The sequence below is a fragment of the Felis catus genome, chromosome B2 (assembly GCF_018350175.1).
Source record: "Felis catus isolate Fca126 chromosome B2, F.catus_Fca126_mat1.0, whole genome shotgun sequence".
Lineage (NCBI taxonomy): Eukaryota > Metazoa > Chordata > Mammalia > Carnivora > Felidae > Felis > Felis catus.
In genome coordinates, this window is record NC_058372.1 from 16,697,244 (window position 1) to 16,721,873 (window position 24,630).

At 41.8% G+C, this 24,630-nt stretch overlaps 1 protein-coding gene and 1 long non-coding RNA gene across 6 annotated transcripts in view; one reads left to right on the forward strand and one right to left on the reverse strand.

The window, feature by feature from the left end:
• Positions 1-1,137, forward strand: part of LOC102899917 — a 28,554-nt gene extending 27,417 nt beyond the window's left edge. For both annotated transcript variants that reach the window (XR_006597554.1, XR_002742186.2), the window contains one exon: positions 107-1,137. This is a non-coding gene — a long non-coding RNA (uncharacterized LOC102899917). The remainder of the gene's footprint in view (positions 1-106) is intronic.
• HIVEP1 (HIVEP zinc finger 1) overlaps positions 1-24,630 on the reverse strand; it is a 148,714-nt gene that overhangs the window by 83,764 nt on the left and 40,320 nt on the right. The gene's annotated exons all lie outside the window — the stretch shown is intronic.

Below are 24,630 nucleotides of genomic sequence, written 5' to 3' on the forward strand. Positions count from 1 at the left end.
AGGGAAGGGAAGGGAAGGGAAGGGAAGGGAAGGGAAGGGAAGGGAAGATTTAAATACAAAATGAAGGACTGAAACACAATTAATAGCAACACAACTGCCATTACAGGGCAAAAGCACAGAAACTAAGCACAGTGAGCCACACACCTCCTATGTGCCTGGGGATCCTTCCTGGGATAGCCTCCCCACCTCTCACCGGAAGCCCCTCACCAGGAAACGGTCAACACTCACAGCATGCCCAGGACCTTGGCAAGTATAATACAGGCTGGGGTAAAGAAGTTTGCTATTTCAGAGTTCTGGTTCCACTGGTTCCACGTTGTGATCGCCAGTTACTTCAGATACAAATAAATCTATATGCTCTAAGAAGTGGGGAAAAAAGGTTGGGGTGGGAGGCGGGTGATGAAGACTAGAAATGTGAGGGAAGAAGGAAAGCAATACTGGAAATAACCGCCCGTATTCCCTTCGGGTAGAAGAAAAGTATTTAGAGACTCACAAGACTGGACACGGAAGTACGACTACATTTCCTCTAGAATTCTAATTGGATGAAATGTCAGTCTGGCCTAAGGAATACTTGCATATCTGGGCTTCCCGCTGTACATCTGGCAAAGAGCTATGACTTACGGTCTTCCCAGCTACCTGCCCCTGGATTTATCACCACTGTGTTGGCTCCTTCTGGGCCCGTGGATGTGCCCGCTCCACCCCCTCCCCTCATGAGTCTAGACGTTATGTTGCAGTGGTTCAAGCCCTGGCCTGCTGGTTCGTACACAGCATCCCTTCGGCAAGATTCAATGCTATGGAAAGACAAAATCCAAGACATCTATGTCACAGTGAAGAGACCCTGGAAAGGCCTCCCTCTGTATGACATTGAGCAGTTAACTGCATTCTAATGAAAAAGGAAACAAGATTTTTGTTTTGTTTTGTTTTATTTTGCTTGTACCCCTACCACAAATTTAGCAGATACAATACACTTACCATGTAATGCATGGGTATGGCCACCTCTCAGGATTGTATTTAAAGTGATTTTATCTGGGGTGCCTGGGTGGCTCAGTCAGTTAGGCGTCTAACTTTGGCTCGGGTCATGATCTCAACGCTCCCGAGTTCGAGCCCCACTTTGGGCTCTGTGCTGACAGCTCAGAGCCTGGAGCCTGCTTCGGATTCTGTGTCTCCCTCTCTCTCTGCCCTTCCTTCCCCTACTCATGCTCTGTCTGTCTCTCTCTCTCAAAAATAAACATTAAAAAAACTTTTTAAAATAATTTTATCTGATTCTTTTATTTCCTTGTGAATTTTTATTTCAAAGAACATTCCATATTTCAAATCTAGAAACATGCATTTAACTAGTAACTCAAACAAAATAAAGCCATAAATGCCATAACTGGACAATTATTTTTTTTATTTTTTATTTCTTTAACTAACGAGAGAGAAAAAGAGTGAGTGCACAAGCAGGGGAGAGGGAGAGAGAATCTTAAATAGGCTCCACACCCAACATGGAGCCCAGCATGGGGCTTGATCTCACAACCCTGAGATCATGACCTGAGCTGAAATCAAGAGTCGCACACTCAACCGACTGAGCCGACCAGGTGCCCCAGTTAAAACAGTTTTTAAAGAAACCTATTTATGTATTCAACCATTTACAAACAGAACCACTGGTAGGAAAAGTCTAACAGAACAGAGAAACTAGTTTCTCTGACAAATGTGCAAAGAATAAAAGAATTAGGAAGGGTACTAATACATCAAAAGAACATAAAAGACATATCAAACTATAAAATACGTGGACCTTATTATTAATGCCCTGATTCTAACAAAATGCTTTTAAAAATTACAATACTGTGGAGAACTGGAAATTTAAACACTGTGGACATTTGATCATATTAAGGAATTACTGTTTGTTGTTTCTTTATAAAGATGTTGTGATTATGTGAAAAAAAACATTACTTAACTTTTGGAGTTTATATAAAAAAGCATATTAATGAAATGGTACATCTGAGGTCTGCTTGAAAACATTATGGGGTGGGGGCAGGGAGAGTGCTCACAGAGTAAATGAAACCTGACAGGCTATCAGCTGTTAACCGCCAAAGGTAGATGATAGAAAAGAAGAGGTTTATTATACCATTCTATTTTGTAAGCATTTTAAAACTTCCATGTTCAAAAGTTTCTAAAAGATGCGCAATTTAAAAGAACTGAAAGAGTACTGAAGTATTATTTATGTGTTGTTATGGCATCATAGTTCAAATAATAACCATAAGCAAGAAATGAGATACAACAGGGTTAAGTAAATGAAACAAAGCATCCATGGGCTCAGCACGCAGGGGTCATTCAATGAAGGTCACTGCCCCCACGAATAATCAGAAGCGATTATTCTGATCAAATAATTGAGGAAATTGATAATTTCAGAGGAAATCAAATAACTTCTGAACTACCACTAGGAGTCAGTTTTGTACACACCAAAGCTGAAAGGGGTATCCAAAAGAAGAGAAAATGATTTCTAGAAATTTGATATCCAGTGTTCTTAATTCCTTTGGGTGTGGCAGGGGAAGGATAAGAATTTGAAGATTGGCAAGTTTTCTAAGATACAAAATTAATGTACATAGTATTCTTCCAGTTGTGTCAAAACCAAATGAGTGTGTGTGTGTGTGTGTGTGTGTGTGTGTGTGTTATAGAAGGATACAGAAGTCACTTCTGCTGGTATTCAGAGCCACCCCTGAGGAAAGGGGTCCAAATAAGAAAGATATATTTCATTGTATTTTTAAAAGTCTTTTCTGTTTGAATCTGTTAACATTGTGAGATTTACTTAGGTTCTGAAACTTAAACAAAAATATACGGTATGAGAATAAAACAATATTTCAACTACATAAATTGACCACTGTTAGTATACTGGCACATCAGATTCCAGGTTGTTTTCGGTGTGTATACACACACACACACACACACACACACACACGCATGCACGCGTGAACACATACTTTTTAAAATGAATTGATGCGGGGCACCTGGGTGGCTCAGTCGGTTAAGCGTCCCACTTCAGCTCAGGTCACAATCTCGCGGTCCGTGAGTTCGAGCCCCCCGTCGGGCTCTGTGCTGATGGCTCAGGGCCTGGAGCCTGCTTCCGATTCTGTGTCTCCCTCTCTCTCTGCCCCTCCCCCGTTCATGCTCTGTCTCTCTCTGTCCCAACAATAAATAAACGTTAAAAAAAAAAATTTAAATGAATTGATGCAAAAAATAGACAAGACACCTTTTTTTAAAATTGGAATATCTTCATCCTACTCCAATACTGATCCATTACTTTTTCAAATTTTTTTAAAAAGCTACTTAAAAACAATAAAATAAAATTTCAAAACGTCTCTATTAAAAAATCCTATGACCATTGTGTAGCCTCTGCTAGACAGCGATACACACACACACACACACACACACACACACACACACTTCCATATGATCTCAGGGATTGCAGCAATCTACAGAGACCCTAAACCCAGGTTAGGAACTTCTGACGTGGACCTGATCTACACTATTACTACTCTTTTGCATTCTAAGTGAGGAAAAAAGGTAAATTTTCACAGTGATACTAAATATGTTTTCATTTTTTCAATCCTTAAATCTCTCCCCAAATAATGTAACAATATAGCTCTTACTAGTACAAACTTTTCTTATGTGGCCACATGAAAAAAAAAAAGGGGGGGAAGAGTAGGTGCTTGTAATAAATCATCTGTTCTTTTTCTTAATTTCCCAGTCCTGTTATATTTAACAACTCTTTACAGAGCAGAGGAGAGTAGACAGAAAAGAAGAAAAAAATCACTGTTCTCAGGACATCAGGCATTGTGCTTGGCACAGTACATTTCATGCCATCCTTAGAACCTACCCTATGCAAAGATCTGATCTAGATACAGTATCTTCCTTGTGGAGCCCAAGCTCTAGCGCAGATGAAAATATGTGAACCGAGGAAAATACATGACTGTACTAGTACCTATAGCATATGGTAAAAAATGGTAACCTCACAAGAGGAAGAGGAAAAAAGGACACGAAGCAAAGCTCTCCTAGTACATGCTCAACCCATGATCCATCTGCTTTTGCTTACAACGGTGTGCGATGGAGAATGCTATATGGTAACATCTTCCTCCACCTCACCTACAACCAGCTGCCAGTCAACCTGGGACACCAAACTCACAAACCAAAAGGATTAGAGGATGGTCTTATTCCTCCACCATGCCAATCGGGAGGCTTCCCAGAGTCTCTTAAGTCTTTAGATAATCATCTTACTAATATTATAAAACTCTTCCACTGACAGCAAGAATTTATTACCTACCTATTTAGGATTTCTGGCTTCTGGAAATGGCAGAATGGCTCAGACGGGACTAACTCTCTCATCAATACAGTAAGAGTGTGTACAAAATATTAAACAAACAACACAAAGAAAGGTACTGGAGAGTGACCAAGAGCAGGCAGAAACCGGATGGGATCTGACCTTGGAAGGGTAAGCAGCAAACAAGGGAAGGCCCACATTTCATTGGCCGTTTCCCCGGGGGCAGTCAGCAGTCCCTGAAGAGCCGTGGCTGGAGCAGACAGCAGCAGTTACCCTGGGCTGAGGAGACAGAGGTGCAAGTTGGAAATGCTCAGGAGCTGGACACTGAGGGCAGAGGGAAATCCCAGGAGACGGGGAGCATTGGAGAAGAGCCTAGAATCTGTGAACAAGCCCCTCAAATCCTTGGCGGAGTCTTCAACTCCTTGCATGGAGGGTAAGGCTTTGAGGAACCTAACGGAAAGCAACCCGAGGGTGGACTGAACGAGCCGAGCAGAGTAACAGCAGCACCTACCGGCGTCAATAGGGAGGACACCAAACTTGGAACTCAAATCTTGCCACATTAGAGGACCCACATTAGAATACAAGGCAAACACCTTGTGCTTCCAAAAAAGTCCCAGCAGGCCACGCCTTGGGATTAACATCACATCCTAGCCTGAAACAGACCTACTCTGGGGGCACCTGGGTGGCTGTGTCGGTTGAGAACCTGACTCTAGATTTCAGCTCAGGTCACGATCTCACGGTTTGTGGGTTCAAGCCCTGTGTCAGGATCTGTGCTGACGGTGCCCTCTCTCTCTGTCCTTCCGGCATGTGTACTCTTTCTCTCTCTCCCAAAATAAATAAATAAACTTAAAACATTAAAGAAAGAAAGAAAGAAAGAAAGAAAGAAAGAAAGAAAGAAAGAAAGAAAGAAAGAAAGAAAGAAAAAAAGAAAGAAAGAAAGAAAGAAAGAAAGAAAGAAAGAAAGAAAGAAAGAAAGAAAGAAAGAAAGAAAGAAAGAAACCTACCTACTCTGAAAAGCCTCCACAAATTTCGGAAGATCTGATAGTACTTTCACTATCTGCTAGTACAAAATTCAACAACCCTCAGATGACGATAAGGGAATCCAGACCTCTAGAATGTATCCACACATCGTTCTGTATACAACAAAAAATCAGGACGCATGTGAATCATGAAATTGTTACACTTTAGAGAAGGCAGGAAAAATGATCAGACCTACAGATGACAAAGATGTTGTAATTAGCAGACAAGGAATTTAAACTAACTATAATATATGCCCAAAAAGCTAGAGGCAAAAAAAAAAAAGGCAAATCTTGTAAAGAATGAATAGTAGGAGAATTTCAGAACATATATAAAAACTCTAAAAACGGTGGAAATAATATCAAGAAAAATGCCGTATCGGGGGGGGGGGGGCGGATTCACTGGATGGTATTAAGAGCAGATGAAACGCTACAGAAGAAAAAATTAGTGAACTTGAAGACAAGCCAAAAGAAATCATCCAGGGGCGCCTGGGTGGCTCAGTTGGTTAAGGTAAGACTTTGGCTCAGGTCACGATCTCATTGTTCCTGAGTTTGAGCCCCAGGTTGGGCTCTGTGCTGACAGCTCAGGGCCTGGAGCCTGCTTTGGATTCTGTGTCTCCTTCTCTCTCTGCCCCTCCCCCCGTCAAAAATAAATAAACATTAAAAACATTTTCTGAATTATCCAAACTGAAGCAGAGAGAGGGAAAAAAAAACAGAAAAATAACATAGTTTCAACACTCCATGGAACAGTACCAAATAATCTAACATATATGTAACTAAAATCCCAGAAGGAAAGGAGAGAGCAAAATGGGAAGAAAGAACAGCTGAAGAAATAAAGGCTGAACTGCTCCCAAATATGACTAAAAACATCAACCTACAGATCCAAGAAGCTCAGTGAGCCCCAAGGAGGATGAACAGACAGAACGATACACAGGCATGTCCTAGTGCACCTGCAGGATATGGGGGGGGGGGGGGGGAGCGGCAATAGATTTTAAAATGCAGAAGAGAAAAAAAATGTCAAGCTAGGATACTATGTTTAGCAAAATTATCCAGCAAACATGAAAGCAAAAGAAGGCATCTTCAGCTGTTAAAGGTTGAGAAAACCCGTTACTAATATTATAAGCAATGCTAAAAGTGGTGATTTAGACCAAAGGGAAATGGTAACAGATAAAAGTATGTATTTATAGTAGGGGCCAGCAAACTGTGGCTCCTAAGTCAAAGCTAGACCACATCTAGTTTTTGTAAGGCCTGTGCAGGACTTTAAATGTTAAAAAAAAGTGGGGGAGGACAAGATGAATATGTGATGCGGAATATATGAAGCCACAAAGCCTAAAATGTTTACTATCTGGTCCTTTCCCAAACAAATTTGCAAGCCCCTGATTTATAAGAAGAAAGAAGGCGGGGAGACTTTGGGAGGGTGAGAAGAAGAGAGGACAAATAAAAAGACTATGGTTCTCTTTCCTTCAATTCTCTAGGACAATTGGCCATTAAAGCAAAAATAGAAACTGTGTATTAAAGGGTTTATAACATACACAGAAGTAAAATATATGACAAAAACATTTACTCATCTAAAAATGTCCTCAAGCCCAAGGCCACCCCTAAATAATGAACTCATCCAATTCTGAATCTTAGTACCTCAAGCTATTTTGTAGTATTTCAATAAGTTTTAAAATAGTAGATTGAAACGATTATTTTTTTAACTTTTTAAAGTTTATTTATTTATTTTGAGAGACAGAGAAAGCGTGCAGAGAGAGAGAGAGAGAGAGAGAGAGAGAGAGAGAGAGAGAGAGAGAATACCAAGCAGGCTCCGGACTGTCAGCACAGAGCCCGATGCGGGGTGCGAACTCACAAATCGCGAGATCATGACCTGAGCCAAAACCAAGAGTTGGACGCTCAACCGACTGAGCCACTCGGGTGTCCCTGAAATGATTATTTTTTAAAAAACACAAACCTGAAATAGATGGTGTGTTCCCAACCTAATTTCTAGTACACAGTACAAATAGCGAGTACGTGGGGCGCCTGGGTGGCACAGTCGGTTAAGCGTCCAACTTCAGCCAGGTCACGATCTCGCGGTCTGTGAGTTCGAGCCCTGCGTCAGGCTCTGGGCTGATGGCTCGGAGCCTGGAGCCTGTTTCCGATTCTGTGTCTCCCTCTCTCTCTGCCCCTCCCCCGTTCATGCTCTGTCTCTCTCTGTCCCAAAAATAAAATAAAACTTTGAAAAAAAAAAATTTCAAATAGCGAGTACGTTATCAGCTATGGCAATCTTTCGAGAAACTGAAAGCATCCTCTCTTTTTCAAGTGCTTTTTAAATAAATTACAAATCATTTCATCCTATTAAAATCTACTGGCAAAGCATGAGCTCATGTCAATCCTGGGGGACATGAAAAAGCTTCTGGGCGGCAAGAGCATGAAGAAAGCAGGAATGAGCATGGAGCATGTGGGGCACGGAGAGCAGTAGGTGGTGGGGTGGGGCAGAAAGCAAGTCTGCAGGGTGCAAGGAGAATGTGGTGAGAAGTTAACGTAGCAGGACAGTCATCAGAGCGTCTCAAATGACATGGAAGGTTCAGGTTTGCTGGCGGGGTGGCTGATGGTGCCACTCTGCGCGTCACAGAGGCAAATGACCTGCTTTCCCCCACGTCCATCCAACACCTGACAACGCGCACGTATGACAGAGCAAACATCCTACTAAGATTTAGGCATCCGCCGGTCAATTACCAAATGAACGAACGAATAAAGAACCAACCATGGTTTATTGGGGATGGGAAGCAGTCCGTATAGAGACATGATAATGAGCCTGGAACAGGAGTCCGAGGGGATAAGGGCTTATTCCAGGAGAGATACTCGAAGGGAAGCTGAATAGAACACTACAGACTGGTTGAGGCTGGACATAGAGATTTGGAATTAAGAGTCTAGACTCACTTCGTGTTTATTTTTAATAGATTCTGGTCTGTGTTTTAGCATGTTTCATCACGAGAGACAATTGGAAGTACTTTCTCTCTCACACTATTTCAAATATATATTCTGAAAATAATACTATTATGAGTGAGAAAACTTTAAAGATCAGCAATAAACTGACAAAGACAGTGACCTAATGGGAATAAATGAGAACCTAAAATCCTGCAGGAGGTTTGCGGGAAGCCAAATTTGATCAGTCATCAACTCAAGAGGAGATGTTTTCCTACCGGTACGGCTTTTGCTTTCAATTTCAGTTTATAACTGCGGGGATTTGGGTGATGACTTCTTGGAGTATGAGAATCCCAAATTTAAAAAGCATCAGAGGTTCAGACCAGCATATATGATGTAATTCAGCTCTTTTTTTTTCCTTTTAATGATGTTGCCATGTCTACAGAAACATTTCTGAAAAAGTGACAAAGAAATTAGTATGAGTGGCTACCTCTCGGTGTGACAGGTTCTTTATCAGAACGGGCAGGAGAAGGGAAGAATGATATATATATATTTTTTATTATACATGCCTCTGTACTAGTTGATTTAAAAAAAAACAAGTGTATGTATTATTCATATTGAAGATGTATTACTTACTCATTTAAATATATATTCAAGTAGGAAGCTATATGCATGAACATGTATAAGCACGGGTAGCCAAATCAAAAGCAAAACATGAATGCCTCAATCCCCTAAGTGTATGTAAGTGCTTACTTACACGCTTAAGAAATACATATACTACATATATGTGTATTATCCGTATATTATACACACACACACACACACACACACACATTAAATAGATATTCATGCTTTCATATTTTGTGTCAGTATTCTCACCTAAACTCTACCTTATTCCATGTTTTCAAAGTATTTGATGTCGGTTTCCTCTTTGCAAATTGGGATACTTGAACATTTGCCAAAGGGCAAAAATAACGTCACACATTGCAACACACTATCCTTTACGCTTCCCTTTAACTCGATCAATTCAACATGCTAGTCAAAATATTCAGAGGTCACATAACAAATCTGTTTTTCCACCTCAAAGCGGTCCAATCTGCATCCGTTCCAAAGGGTAATTCCCTCAGCAGCAAGAATCAGAAGGTAAACGGATCTGAAAAAGTTGAAGTAGGCGGTAGAGGGAAGGGAAAGGAAGGTGAAAACAGACAAAGCCTACCAATTTTAGTCATCAACTACAGATACAATCTGGAAGGGGGCAATCAGAGTTGAAATAAACCAAAACACTCCAACATTTTGTAGTTCACCAGGACCAAGTTAGGGGCCACCGACAAGCATGGACTCCTGTAACACCTAACCCCCTCCGCTGTCCCTGCCACAGCAGTCAGCTCATTTGACTGTGAGCAATGGCCTGCTGGGGGTCCGCTTCCTCACTGGCCCACAGGTGGGTGCTAACCACCCCTGAGTCCCAAGCACAGCGCTGGACACACAGCAGGTCAACTGCCCAATAATCTGGACCCTGGCACCTGACAAATGCCGTAACTCCCGACCATTCGACACTGTATAAAGCTACTCAAAAGCAGGGAAGAACTCAAATGCGATAACCCCAAGAAAAATAACCTTACAACATGTCCACAGTTAAGACTGGCTACCTCTTTTAAACAATCCTTACTATCTTTCCTGTGCTGTAAGTGACTAAATGATCTAGAGTGAAATAACTTTCCAGTCAAGAAGTCCTAGGAGAAAAACTCCCCAACTTTTCACAGTTTCACAGAGATAGATGAAAATATATAAAATACAACTACTTCCAGTTACTAATATTCTATGCCATACTTTTTTTTTTTAATTTTTTTTAACGTTTTATTTATTTTTGAGACAGGGAGAGACAGAGCATGAACGGGGGAGGGGCAGAGAGAGAGGGAGACACAGAATCTGAAACAGGCTCCAGGCTCTGAGCTGTCAGCACAGAGCCCGACGCGGGGCTCGAACTCACGGACCGCGAGATCGTGACCTGAGCCGAAGTTGGACGCTTAACCGACTGAGCCACCCAGGCGCCCCTATGCCATACTTTTTAATGTGAAAGGTATTAACTTCTGAGTGATCTAGGTCACTACAAATACAAAATGGTGGAGAAACACAGAAATGTACAGGTGGTCCACCGGGTGATCCGCAGAACTGACCATGAGGTCAATCATGAACTTAAGAGTTAGCTTTTGGGACGCCTGGGTGGCTCAGTGGGTTGAACGCCCGACTTCGGCTCAGGTCGTGATCTCGCAGTTCTTGAGTTCAAGCCCCACGTCGGGCTCTGTGCTGACAGCTCGGGGCCTGGAGCCTGGAGCCTGGAGCCTGCTTCAGATTCTATGTCTCCCAACCTCTGCCCCTCCCCCACTCGTGCTTGGTCTCTCTCTCTCTCTCTCTCTCTCAAAAATAAACAAACATTTAAAAAATTAAAAAAAGCGGGGCGCCTGGGTGGCTCGGTCGGTTAAGCGTCCGACTTCGGCTCAGGTCACGATCTCATGGTCCGTGGGTTCGAGCCCCGCGTCGAGCTCTGTGCTGACCGCTCAGAGCCTGGAGCCTGCTTCAGATTCTGTGTCTCCCTGTCTCTCTGCCCCTCCCCTGTTCATGCTCTCTCTCTCTGTCTCAAAAGTAAATAAATATTTAAAAAAAAAATTAAAAAATCAAAAAAAGAGTTAGCTTTTTATTATTGGCCAACACACTCAGAAAGCAGTTCCCTAAATTGATTTTTAAATAAATAGCACTTACAAAATGTATCACCAAATCCTCTGATTACATTCAATTATATTTTAGGAAAATAAACTCAAATTATTGTTTGAGGCTATTAGCCTGAACAGTCAAATCACAGTTTATATAATTTTAGATGCTTCTGTATGTAGTTGTGTATAATGGATGATGTATGTGTTTGTATTATATGTGTGTTGGGTATATACATATTACCTTATTTGAAATATGCCCACCATGCCATTTTAGGTGTATATACATATATATGTCTTCCATTTATTAGCCTTCATTGTTATCGAGTAATAACACATAAGATAATGATAGCACTGGGCCCTTAGTACATTTAAGTGATTCTGAATAAGTATTCATGATGAATTTTACAATGCATCAAATTCTCAATCTAAATCTTTACAATTCAATCACACACACACACACACACACACACACACACACACAACTCATGCTGTAAGCAATCATCACAATTGAAACAATGAACAAATGTCATTTTTTTCCACAGAGGAAGTACTTGGCTACCTCCCACACTTGCAAGGACTCGGGCCAAAAATAACAGTAATTAGGCTTGTAACTTCATATGTATGGATCTGATCTAGTCGAGCCAAAAATAGTTTTTCAGTCATTTGTCAACTGTTGTCATTTGCTTTAGAGGCTACTGTATTATTACAGACCGAGTTAAGCAAATCATGGTGAAAACACACTAGAATATAGCTAACCTGGAGAAAATGTACAGCTCTTTTTCAATTATAATATTGTAAACCCTGAGAGATCCCCGTGATGTAATTACTTCGGACAGCTAATAAAGCTAACTCTTTTTTGCAACTCCCTAAAACATTAGGTAAATAAACTAGCAAAACAGGACGGGCACACATACACATTTCTTAAAACTGATGGAGAGATCACAAGTTATCTGTTCCAAGCCACCTCTAGGAAACCTTCCTCTTGAATGAGCGCCACTGCCTTTTGCGGATGCCCACCACATCGGCCTGCCTTTCCCCACCTCTGTTTCGAACTCACGCTGTTCCTTCTGCTGCTCCCCTCACACCTTCCTGGAAGCCTCCAGCCTCCTTCAGACCCTACCGGGGAAAGAGCTCTCAGGAAGAGCTAAAATGTATGTGTTCACTGGGTGCTGGGCACTGTTGGAGGAATTCATGTGCACCAACCGATTCAATCCTCAGAAAAACAAACAAACAAACAAAAAAAACCCTAGCTGGTGGCTGCTTTCCAGAGGAGCGAACTGTGGGGACACACAGAAGCCGACGTCACAGAGCTAATGAGAAGTGCCAGGTCTGAATCCCGGCACACGGCCTTCCAGAACGTGAACTGCACCCTACGCCTCTCTCACGGCTATACCGCTTCTGCATGACTAGACCGCCACACCACTTCTCCGCGTATCTGTGCGCCTCGAAATGGTGTCGTGCCTGGGCTGGCAATGCCCTGTCCTCTTTCGTGTCTGAACTGGGAATACCACATGCTCTTGCGGCCCTTTCCGGAGCCCCTACGGGGGGCACCCTACTGTGCACCGATGCTACCCTGGCTCCTCCTGCATGAAATACGTGTGTGTGTGTGTGTGTGTGTGTGTGTGTGTGTGTGTGTGTGGTGACTGCCCTCATGTTTGTATCAAATCATGCTAAAGTCATCAACTCCAAGGCAAAGGTCCACCACGGTCACTCTATCGCCCAGGCCCCCAGTATTGACTCAGACCTCACCCACGTTTCATGACCAAGCTTAAAACTCAACTCTCGGAAACTTCTAACGGATCCAGAAAAGAGGGTTTCTTACCTTCCTCTACATCCCACAGAACTCGATTTATTCCGTGCTCCTGTCTGTAATGAAGCACCTCTTCCCCTAGTATCGAACTGTATCCCGTTTGTCCCTTATCAGTGGTCTCATTTATTCCTTAAATTCTCTATTACGGGGAAGTCTCTTTTCCATCTCTGTGATTGTTAGGCTGCCTGAAGATAGGAAACACGATCCCCACGGCACACTGCAGCCCCAGAAACACATCGTGTGTCCAAACGTCGTTGAATCCACGTCTGGCAGAGCGAATGAACGGGCTAAGGCCCACGGGGGAGATGACTCAGGATGGGAAATCGAATTCAAAAAGTCCTTCTGCCAGAGGGAAATAAAGCAACCAATAGCTGATCTAGCTGATCAATAGACCTGGAGTGAGGATGTGGAGGAGGGGAGGGGGGACCAAGAAATGAAAACTCCATGCAGCTGTCGGGAAAGGTGGCTTCGTCTTCTCTTTCCTGTCTGTCTTCCCTCAGGCCAGACCTACGAACTGAAGAGCCTCAGTTCTGGCGCAAAAAGGAATATCTCCTTTACTATTGTAGAAATCACTGACAGACACGCTCGGCTACACACAGTTTCGGCAACATACTTTTGGTGGTGGTGGGGAGGGGGTGCTTTTTTTATCATCACTGCTGAGGTAATGGGCACGACAATCGTGTAATCCTAGCATTTAAAGCATAATCACAACTCTTAGTGATTTACCTACGAGTATTAACAAAAGATCATTAGGTTACACTCCTATGATCTTACTTTTACTAAAACGGCCTCAGAAAACAGCCTGTTGAGGTTATCTGCTGCATAAAGAAAGAAAGGCCACCAGGTTTCCCTGAACGCTGTGCCCCAGAAAGGGTCGGGGATGTTGTGTCCCGACCGTCTGTCCCACGTATGGTATACACTTGTGCCCACCATAGAGACCCGCTGCTTTGAAGCAACTTCAAAATTGTGACTCAAAAGCAAGATAATCACTTGACATCCAAAAACTCATCTACCAGCGGATGGTTGGGGAGAAAGCTCCGGGGCCCAGGACAGAAACCTGGGTGGGGGGGGCAGGGGCAGGGGCCCAGGAAGAAGCAGCAGTGTGTGTGGAGGCCACGCCACCGGCTAAAACGGGAGGCCTCCCATCTCTCAAGATCTCACAGAACCTGGGAAACCAGGCAAATCCTTCTGGTTTTAAACACGCGCTCAGCTGGGAGTCCCAGACGTAAGACTCGTGGTTGCCAATATTCACAAAGGTCTAGGACATTCAGTCATTTCTGACTTTGCTGAGACCCAAGTGAATCCCAGGCACGGCCGAGCTGACACACAGAGGGTTCACGCGGCGGGTGAGGGAGTCTTGCAGCCTGGCCAGCATCCACTTCTCAGACCCTCATCGTTCCTTACTCTTCGTTGGCAACAACCCCCAGACCCTCCGAGTCTCTCTGCAGGCACCTCTCCCAGCTGTCCAGCTCCAGCGACTGGTCCAGGCCCTCACCTCTCACTGAGACCTCTACCACAGCCTCTGTGCTGGCCTCCGTGTCTTTGCCTGCCCTTCCCTGCTGGCCAACACACACTCCACGTGCAGCCACACTCGCCACCACGGCCAGCCTGGTCCCTCACATTACTCTTGCGTAGAGCATCCTGGTCTTTTCCACCAGAGTTCTCCGCACCCTCTGTAATTATATTATGCTTACTTACTTGGTTAACCCCTGTACATCCCTGGTGGTTTTTAGCCAGGGATGATGTGGTCCCTCAGAGGTCACCTGACAATGTCTGGACACATTTTTGGTAGTCACAACTGAGAGGGAAGGAATGCAGCTGGCCTCCAGTGGGTAGAGACCAGAGATGCTGCTAAACACCCCGCTGACACACAGGACGGCCTCCGCAGCCAGGAATGATCTGCCCCAAAGGTGCTTCCTGCCAAGGCTGAGAAATCCTGCTGTGGAAACTGATCCATATTTGAAAGGCTATCTGAAAAGTGGTTCCATATTACTTTAATCATATCCTTTACTCCTCTTTTATTCTGTTGTTTCCAAGCAGAACAATAAAATAGAATTTTGATTACTATCCTATATTTTAACATGATGAATAATAATACAAGTTAGTTAGCAAATAACTCCTCCCATGGGGGTGGGGGGGGGGGCAGCCTCCACGTTAGCACTAAAATCAAATATTCACATGGATTCCACTACTAAGTACCTACCAAAAAACTTAGGCATGAAAAGGTCTAACTTCCGCTGTGTCACTTGGCTAAGATGTGCAAAGCTGGGATTCCATCCCAGGACGGCTGAACACAAAGCTTTTCTTTTCTCTCTGTGCCAGACTGTAGTTTTCATAGGCAAGAAACAATAGTGTGCTGGTTAAGAACTTCCATAGGTTCAAATGCTGGTCCACCCCTTCTTAGCTCTAAGATATTGGACAAGTTACTTTACCCTCTAAATCTCAGTTTCCTCATCTGTAAAATGGGTAAGAAAACAGCATTCGCCCCCCCTTACAAAGTTGCATGAGACTTCTGAGAAAAGACAAGGGTAAGTGTTTAGAGTAATACTTAGCTTGTAGTTGATACTCATTAAAAATTACTTATCATTTTTTAAGACATTTTTTCTTTTAATTTTTTTTAATGTTTAATTTTTGAGAGGGAGATACAGAGAGAGAGAGAAAGAGGCATCGAGTGTAAGTGGGGGAGGGGCAGAGAGAGAGGGAGACACAGAATCTGAAGCAGGCTCCAGGCTCTGAGCTGCCAGCACAGAGCCTGATGCAGGGTTCGAACTCACAGACCTTGAGATCATGACCCGAGCCGAAGCTGGACACTTAACCGACTGAACCACCCAGGACCCCCAAAATTACTTATTATGATCTAACAAATAAGCCAACATTTTACACTTCACAGCCCTTTGACTTGCATAAGTGATTTTGGTTTTCTTTGTTGAACTGGCATACCTTGGAATTCATTTAAAAATTAAGAAAAATAATGAAAATGTCAAATTCATCAATATCTGTACCTAATAACTCATAAACTTGTCTTTAAATATTATATGTAGAAACTAAAGAAATTTATCCTTAATATACAGTATTCCCGAAACAAAAGAAATAGAAATTTTTAGTAAGCCAAATAAGGTTATCATTTAAGGAACAGTTTTATAATCTCCAATAAATATTTATGGAACACTTTCCAAAGTACCCTAACTTGAAGTAATATTTTCCAAGCAAATTCTGCAATACATCTGTACATTTCACAAATCTTTTCAGAAGCACTGTGTCACCACTCTGTGTGACACTGTGTATACATTTTAATAATGCTACCTTACAAAAAAAATAAAAAGACTTGGTTTGGCATTTCTCTCAAGGACCAAATCAGGCAATTAGTTATCATTCTTTAACTAATAATATGCATTAAGCAGTCAAAGATGGTAACAAGCCCCAATGTATTCTTCACCATTTCTGACTCAACTACTCTCAAACAATATTAATACTCAGCTCTCATTCAGATTTCCTCGGAAAACTGAGAAGTCCAGTAAGTTTCTTTAAACTCGGTAAACTGAACACAGTATATGATTTCCTCAGGAGTAACATACATTTGCTTAGAAATACTCTCAACAGTGGTTCTAGTTAAAATTACCAATCACAATTGTCCTTAAACAAAGGCATTATCCACAATGATATCCATGAGAAAACAAAAGACTAATATATCATCAGATTCAATTTACCAGTTACGTGAAGAAAACAAAAAAAGGTCCTAAAATGATCATACTACGCAGTCAGTAACAACCATTCTCTATTTGATCTAAAACTGTTCCCAATAAAATACACTAAGTGATGACAACATCCCTAAAATTCGGCTCTTAAGATCAAGCAGACTCATCTACAAAACACGCAATTGATTTTCTTCTACCTGTTAATGGAGAAGAATCCTGACAACTTTTCTTGTTGTCATTTTTCCTGTATTATCTAGCTACACACGGCTCTCTAGCCTCTGGAAATTAACGACTCCAGGTTAGTAACACATTCATTGCCGGATGCAGTTTGAGCTACCATATTAGATTTCTCTGAGTGTGTTATTCCCATCAGAATTTATTTGACTTCCTGTTGATGTCATTTATCTATATGCAAACATGCCAACCGAAGTTAAGTTTCTTATTAGAATGAGGGTGTACCTTTGGGTCAACATGTGTGAACTCTTCTCATCAAATCTCGAGTGTAAGAAATCACATGAAGGGTGGAAATACATACAACATCACAATCCTTCCACTTCACACTGAGAATCCACAGGCACGTCCACAAACATGTCTGTCACACCCAGGGGTATGTGCACGGTCACGTTACCAGCCATGACAGGTCAGCCAGCCCCCATTATCTGTGCACACCTGAGCTCCCTGCCCCTCCACGTCACGTTCTGGAGCAGCTCTAAGACGGAATCGCTCTCCCGGGCTGGGTCCTGGGAGTCCTCCCCCACTACCTCTCCATGGCAACCGCAGCTACAGAGAAGCCAGTCCACCTCTTACGCAAATGAAAAGAGGCCACAAATGTCAGCAGTCACAACATCCCCCTGTTCCCTCCCGGCTTAATTTCCTTCTTAAAGTAACAGCGGTGCATTCCTCTTCTGTTGCATTTTAGAGCACCTTCCACCGTTTAATGGATAGGCAAGCAACTTAGGGGAAATCAGCGTTAAAAATCCATCTGTATGACCACTTACATAACATGACTGAGAACCCAGAGAGGCTTCTGATTTGCTGAGTTTCATTTACCAAGCCAGCCTCTCAGCAAGTCCCCTTTGTAGCTGGGCATCCCAGTATTTGAGGTAAGCATCCTTTAAGATATTAACCATCCTATAATTTGGCTTTCCTAGAGAAAGACAGAGAGAGAGAGGCCACGCATTATGATTACTCAGTACTCAATATGCATTGTTTCTTCCGTAAGTTCATGTTTATACACAAAAGTCAGGGCTTTTTTTTCCTTTAGTTTCTGAACCAAATGGCCAATTATCTAAATCACTGGCAAAAAGGACACTGGCAAATGCTCCCTGATCAAAGTGCCTTACAAGACAGCAGCGTCTTGGCTTTAAAAATGATCTTCTTTCTGGAATCCACGTTTACAGCCTTATGGATTCTACATAAAAAGGAAAGCAACACACCCAGCCCTCCCAAAGACTCTGAGACATTTTTTAAAACAGACACAACAGTTATCAGAAAAAAAATCTGATTATCTAGATCCCTGCCTTCCCCCACTGAGGAGACATGGACTCCATGTGCTGGCTTCGGGGATTTCTCAAGTTTACACCTAACATCCTGCACATCCTACAATTGCTGAATAATGATTATTAATTCTCAGGAACGATTCTGAAGAAATATCACACCCCCCCCCCCGCCCTCCAAAGAATAATTACGTTTTACATTCACCATGCTAATCCGTTTAGATTAAAGTCGTAATATTAAATGTTCAAGATTAAATAGTTAAGAAAGAAGCATCTTAAACACCCCTGAGCATACCAGAAAACAGTATTAACTCAAATGTCCCAGAGCACTAATGTGCAATTGACAGTAAAGCTTTACAGTGAGTTATTTCATGAGTCTTAGATAACAGAAAATAAAAGGTCTGAAAGCTCCTCTCATGTCTGGCACTGTAGGGTGTGCAGATTAAGGTCACGATCCTCTTCTAGATAATGGACTCCTCTGCGAAACTACCAGAATGAGAGCAAGGAGGAGCGTAAGATTTGTTGTTAAGTGTCCAGATTATGAATTCCCAACCACTTCAAGGCTGAGCACCTCTTTTTAACCAAGAATTCTGTGGTCCTCCTTCCTCCCTGTGATAGGAGCCATACTTTTACTATCTGTTGATGTAACGAGCATATTAATGATAAAAATACGGAAGAACAACACTTCTAAATGGATCTGCATTTCTTTTTTTTTTTTAATTTTTTTTTCAACGTTTATTTATTTTTTTGGGGACAGAGAGAGACAGAGCATGAACGGGGGAGGGGCAGAGAGAGAGGGAGACACAGAATCGGAAACAGGCTCCAGGCTCTGAGCCATCAGCCCAGAGCCCGACGCGGGGCTCGAACTCACGGACCTCGAGATCGTGACCTAGCTGAAGTCGGATGCTTAACCGACTGCGCCACCCAGGCGCCCCTAAATGGATCTGCATTTCATTAGTCACAGCAGCAGGCACATCCACTGACCTACTTAAAATATAGTAGCACCAAAACATGTTAAATGGATAAAAGACCATCGCCCATTAGGATTTATCTCAGGAATGTAAGGACAGGCTTGACATCAGAAAAATTACTACCATTCACCACGCAGGTGTATTAAGGGAAAATGTAACTATGGAAACCAACTTCAGGTGATAATAATTCCATACTCGTTCCTAGCAAAATACCGAAAAAGTTATGATTAGAGGATAATCTCTAAAACTACATGAAGAATATCCACCAGAAGGTAACTGCAATCATTGTATTCAACTGTGGGCTGTAGGAAGCATTCCCAGTAAAGTCGGAATTTTATCAGATACTATGTAATACTTCACTAGAGGTTCTGGATAATTCAATAAAATAAGAAAAACATTTAGGACTTTTGAAAATTGTAAAGGAAGAAACAGAATTGTTTCTTCGTAGCTGATAGGACAGTCTAATTAGATAAATGCAAGAAAATCAACTGAACTGGTAAGAGTGAATAATAAAAATTCAGTCAAGGGGCCATATACAAAGTCAACTTACAAAAACCAATAGTTTTAATGTGCTTTCAAATATGCCACAAACAAGACCAAAAAGAGTACACAGAGAGGGAGAGGTGGCAGATGTGACAAGATGTAAACAGCTGTGAATTTAAGTGACGGACACATGGGTATTAATTATATTAACTTTATCATGGGGGGGGGGAGTGGGGAATGCACACATGTGCACACAAGCAGGGGAGGAGCAGAGGGAGAGGGAGAGAGAGAACCCCAAGCAGGTTCCACGTCCAGCATGGAGCCTGACACGGGGCTCGATCTCACAACCCTGGGATCATGACCTGAGCTGAAATCAAGAGTTGGCTGCTCAACCGACTGAGCCACCCACGCTCCCTTTAACATTATTTTTAAGAGTATCACACTCCCCCAGTCTAAGACTCTATACAACATGCTAATAAACTCAAGACATCTTCCTCTTCAAATCCTCTCATCCTGCCCAGTTACCTACTCTCACTTTATAGATCCTACTTTACCTCCAAATAAATCCAAGGGCATTTAAGTTGATTTTCAGTTCTGTATTCTTCTGTTTCTTCATTAGCTAATCACTTTGTAAACCTCAGCTTTTCTTCCAACTTTGGCATCAGATCAAGATTGAATCTAACCTGGACCCCAGATCAACTGCCTACAGGCTTTCTAATCCTATATGTGACTTCTGCTAACTAAACTGCTGAGCCATCAAATGTCTAAGAACCACATATTAACTCACCCCTTCCCATGAATATTCCATAAAGTACAGTCCTCCTAAATGATGCACAGTATCCTCCCACGTCTCACTATACTAACTTCATCAACGGCACTGGCTTACTAGGACCCTTGTCTTAGGCACATGTCTATCTATATCATTTTGCTTATTTTGTGCCTAACTCGCTTTGTGATCGGGCCACTGCTTTTTAATCGTGGTGATGAAATCTCATGCTTCAAAACCACAACGCTGGCTAGAAGAATTCAACTTATACCCTGAAATTTGCTAGCTCAGAAGAAATTCCAGCTCAGTAGTCAAATACTCAACCGAAAGGATTAATAGTTTCTTCTCCTCCAGACTGGGTATTTGGTGGGAGCAAAACACATAAATAAAGGTTGGTGGCGGCTCCTCAGAGGAAGCACAGAGGCGTTCTGTTTTAAATGCAAGGCACAGAGGACAATAAAACTAACAAGAAAGCTTTTAATTGAAGAATTGTCTTTTTCTTTCCAGTTTAGATTCCTCAAGTATATGTTCTAGTGCCACACTATAACTTTTGGTATGGAACAGGTATTACAGGTGTGATTCTACAATTTGATTACTTGTTTACTATAATGATTAATTATATTTTTGCTGGAATAATTGATAATTTATTTAATATAATTATTGGGTAATTATTTGAGATAATTCTTCCCAACCAGGCAGTCCGTTCTAGGAGAACAGGAACCTTGTCCATCCTGGCTGGCCCTGCAGTCTGACCACCTAGCACAATGACCTTCAATCTATAGTTCATGGAAGTATGAATGAACGTAGATCAAACTGAAGCTAACAAAGACAGCTTTTTAAAACAGGTGTTTAAAATTCAAGGATTTTTTTTTCTTAAAATGACTGCAGGGTAAATGCAAAACTGGAATACCGCCGTCCCGAACGAGGTTCTCAAATGTTCATTAATGAACAAGAAGTCATTTTTGATCAAATAACAGGTTATACCATCAAATCAGCATGCTAATGATAAAAGTGAAAAAGAGGTTCCAGGATAACCATCAGATAAAATGGAAACAAACCAATCAGACGCCAGGGAAGAGAATGTTGAATGTGGCAAATTCCTACGATGCAAAAAATCATGGAGTCATTTGAAACTGATGTCTTTAAGGAATTTTAATGACACTGAGACACTCTAGTGACAGAGATAATCAAAGGGGAGCACCACAGAATACCTCCTATATTATCCCAGCCGTGTTTTAAAATTTATACATATGCGATTATACGTTCAAATTGTTAGTAGTTGTTACTGGATGGTACAATTAATTACGAGTGTAATATTTTGTGAGTACGTGGATCCTTCCGATTTGCCACAGAAAACATCCTAACGATATTTTTTTTTTTTGATAAATGGACGTAAGGAGGGGGAGAGAAGATGGACCATATTCTGTTCTTCATATCGTAACTTCCGCAGCACAAACACCACCATCAATCCAATCATTCACACTCTCATTAGTCAAATGAGTCAACCAAGCATTATACTCTAAATATAATACTCCAAGTACCCCGGACTGGCATTACAATGGACAGAGTAAAGGACTGAATGCAGAGTAGATGCTTTCTAGACGTTGCCGAGGGCCAGGAGCTGTGAGGGCCAATAGCGCTCAAGCACCGCACACTCGACTCGAAACACAGACGAGAAAGATACCTCAGTTTTTCCAATACCCACAAGTTGTAGGCGCTATCTCTGCACGGAGAATGATGAAAATGTATATTCCTTTTCTGTTATCCTACTTGTGGAATCCTTCGTCGAAACAAAACAAGACAAAACAAAATGCTCTTCAACGCAGAACAAGCACTCTGCATCAAGATGTTCAACACGACAGTATTTATTCTGGAAAAGACCTGGAAGCCACCGCACAGCAGAGCTTCTGTGTTTATGCCTTGTGCTCGTATGCTGCCTCTTGTTTTGCTTGGGGCTTGATAAGGTTGGAAAGGAAAACCCGGTGTTCTCTTTTCTCTGCAAACGCATCCTGGCTGAATCAGTACATAACCTCCATACGCATTTCCAACCACCGCCACCTGGGTTTCAGTCAAGGCAGGGAGTCAATTCTGCCCTTACTTAGGGCTGCGCAGTCTGATAACGCCCCACACCATCTCCCCAAGGTCTTAGAATATTTCCTTTGGTCTCTTGTCCCTAAGACCTGTGGGTATCTTTTTAGGTTCCTCTGTTACGTCCCAACATTTGGGTTAGTTATGATTAAAAGTGTTTCCCTACGATAGTCCTTTATCCCCCATAGTTTATAACACACTTCCATGCTGTTTCTCTTAGGTTTACCCTTGATCTTCTAACGACCAGAAGAAGAAAACCCCAGGCTTCTTTTTAAACAAACCATAAACTGACAGGACAGCTTCATGTTTGAAGAGTAACAAGCAAAACTAGACATCCCTGAGAACATATCGACACACAAAAGAACTAGCCATTAGGAAATATTTACAAAAACTGTGTCTGGTCTCCAAGTCTTTGTTCCGAAACACCACTCATGGTGCAGACGCATGTCCTTTCAGATTTTACATCCCGGAACAGCGATGTAAATTAAAGCAGCTGCACAGAAAGTCTCCCGATTTAGGGAAAAAGTATCCTGTGAAGTATAACAGGCACACGAGTCCAGTTACAAGGAAGCGTACAGCTTTTCCAATAATGAAAATAAACTCCTTTAAACTGTGCCAATGAGAATCTTCACCCCCACTCCAAGAAATTAAGTGCCTGAGCATTTGTGAAGTCTTCCAAAGGTAACACTTCCTAACACTTTTGGCATGCATTTTTCGATCACAGGCACAAAGGAAGGTTACGTCAACTAAAATTTCTAGCTTACAAGCAGTTACCTAGTTTTAATCTGGTGAAATGGCAACCCTGGGTTTCATTTTTGGATAAGGAAGTATATCGAGAGAACATGGAGCACCGGGAACAGCATGGGAACAGCATGGGTTTTGTTTCCAGGGAAAGGGAGGCTCAATTCTGGGTCCTGCCACTTACTAGCTGCGTGACAACAGGTATGGGTTCCGGCTCTCCACACCTCAGCTTTATCAACAACAATAACAAAAACAAACAAAAACTAATTTGCCTCACAAGATGGCTTTAATTCCTGAAACTGATATAGAGGAGATATTCAATATATGCTAGTTCTCTCCCCCCTCTTCACAGATACAAATATTTAGAACTTACCAAACAATTTCACACAGGTAAGGGTCAGACATTATTGTTAACGGCCTCACGTACTACGGACGGTACATTTAGAACACTAGTTTCTGTTTTCGTTTTTGTGTTAAATAAAGTTGAGTGAAGTTAAAATGTAGGAACACAAATCCTCAAATATTCCATCATGCTGCACAAAGCTATCTTTAGGGAGCCCCTTAGGTATGGATTTGCCTCCTTTGGGTGCTTCTGGTAAGATACGTTTCACGATTTCGGCTTGTGCCTTTGCTAGGCAAAACGTAATATAGAGGGAAAGAATAAATGCATTCATTACCTGAATAGGTGTACCATGCTTTGCCATAGAGGACATTTCTTTATGCATCTAAAGCTGTGTACCAATGGAAGTCAGAGTTTCCAAATACTGGTTTTGACCCCAAAGTTAGCATGCTTCACAAGTTAGCAACAGCTGTTACAGTCCCTTAGATTTGTATTGGCTAACCACGCACCCTGGCACGCTTTGTTCATTTGGAAAGTCCCCACACACTGCTTAAACTCATTTTGAAACTAGAAAGGACAGTTCCTCCTATAACTCATCTGGGCAAGTTTATATAAAAGAACAATGTTTCAGAAAGCCACAGAATTTCTCTCCTAAGACTGCTCAAGCATAATTATGAGCAAGTGTAATTATGGAAAAAGAAGCTAACCCAAGGCACAGAAAAATAGAGCATAGTGAATAAGAGTTATGAAGGAAAAAAAAAATAAAGACGATAAAAACTTTAATCCCTCTATTGAAACCCACTCATGTACCTTCCTCCCCCATAACCTCCCCTCCCCACAGGGAAAAACAAAACAAAACAAAACAGTTAGTCTGTATGTTAACTGGAAAAGTATAACCAGGCAAGTTTCCTTTCCTTTGGAAATATAAAGCACAGATCAGTATACACATACAGACATGTGTATGGTTTTTGTGTTTTATTTATGAGTTATATAATATATACATACATATATATATATATATATACACACGCATACACAATAAAGATAAAAAGGGAAGAAAAAATTTTTAGACACCTATCACAGTTTTTAATTGAGATATGCTAAATATATATTACAAATTAATGATTTCAAATATATATATATAGTGAAATCATTAACATAATAATACTATGGTAATATTCATCACCACCATAAATTTTTTTGTGATGAGAAGGGTTATTTAATTTTTTTAATGTTTATTTATTTTTGAGAGAGAGCGAGGGATACAAAGCGTGAGCAGAGAGGGGCAGAGAGAGAGGGAGACACAGAATCCAAA